The following is a 1250-nucleotide window of genomic DNA, read 5'->3' as shown; positions in this document are numbered from 1 at the left end:
ACTAGAGCTTAACCTGTGCGCTGCTGACCAACCCTCCGGACAAGACCCAATGGAGTGACTGTTTAAACTCTGTGTGGTATTAGTATTTGTTAGGTTATATGCCTTGTATGGCTTGCTTATTTAGTGTTTGCTAGGCTTAGAGGGAGTCCACTAAATTGACTCCCATGACCACTAGAGCTTAACCTGTGCGCTGCTGACCTACCCTCCGGACAAGACCCAATAGAGTGAATGTTTAAACTCTTTGTGGTATTAGTATTTGTTAGGTTATATGCCTTGTATGGCTTGCTTATTTAGTGTTTGTTAAGTTTGTGGCGAGATTGGCTTTTAACTCTATTTTGGGGGGACTGTGTTTGGTAGAAGTGTAAAGTCTGTAAAGTTTGGGTACCTTGCGAAACTTGGGGAAATTTTTGGTATCTGGGGACACCTGGAGAAAGGGAAACTTGGGAAAATGAATTATAGGTACCGAAGAAAAAGAAGAAGTACAACAGGAAGAAGAAAAGGAAAGTAAGAAAGTAGGAAAAAAAGACGAGAATGAAAAATAGGAAAAAAAAAATGTAGTTTAAGTTTGGAATCTTCTTTTTCTTTCTACTTTTCTTTTCTATTTCAGTCTTTCCTTTCTACTCTTCTTTTCTTTATTTATTTTGTTTTCTATTTCAATCTCCTCCTTTCTACTCTTTTCTTTATTTTATTTTCCTTTGTGTTCGTCTTTCTTTCTTTATCTTTATACGACAAAGAAAATGACAGCAAAATTAAGATAGCGATGGAAATTATTTATATTCTCCGATCACGAGAAAGAAAACAGAAAAAGAGTAATTATGGTTAACTCTTGCATAAGGGATTTGGACAGTAGGGGATGAAAGAATGAAGATGCTGGTTAACTCTTGCATAAGGAATTTGGACAGTAAGGGATGAAAGAATGAAGATGCTGGTTAACTCTTGCATAAGGAATTTGGACAGTAAGGGATGAAAGAATGAAGATGCTGGTTAACTCTTGCATAAGGAATTTGGACAGTAGGGGATGAAAGAATGAAGGTGCTGGTTAACTCTTGCATAAGGAATTTGGACAGTAAGGGATGAAAGAATGAAGATGCTGGTTAACTCTTGAATAAGGAATTCGGACAGTAAGGGATGAAAGAATGAAGATGCTGGTTAACTCTTGCATAAGGAATTCGGACAGTAGGGGATGAAAGAATGAAGATGCTGGTTAACTCTTGCATAAGGGATTTGGACAGTAGGGGATGAAAGAATGA

The sequence above is a fragment of the Eriocheir sinensis genome, unplaced genomic scaffold, assembly GCF_024679095.1.
Source record: "Eriocheir sinensis breed Jianghai 21 unplaced genomic scaffold, ASM2467909v1 Scaffold782, whole genome shotgun sequence".
Lineage (NCBI taxonomy): Eukaryota > Metazoa > Arthropoda > Malacostraca > Decapoda > Varunidae > Eriocheir > Eriocheir sinensis.
This window is presented reverse-complemented; position numbering follows the sequence as displayed.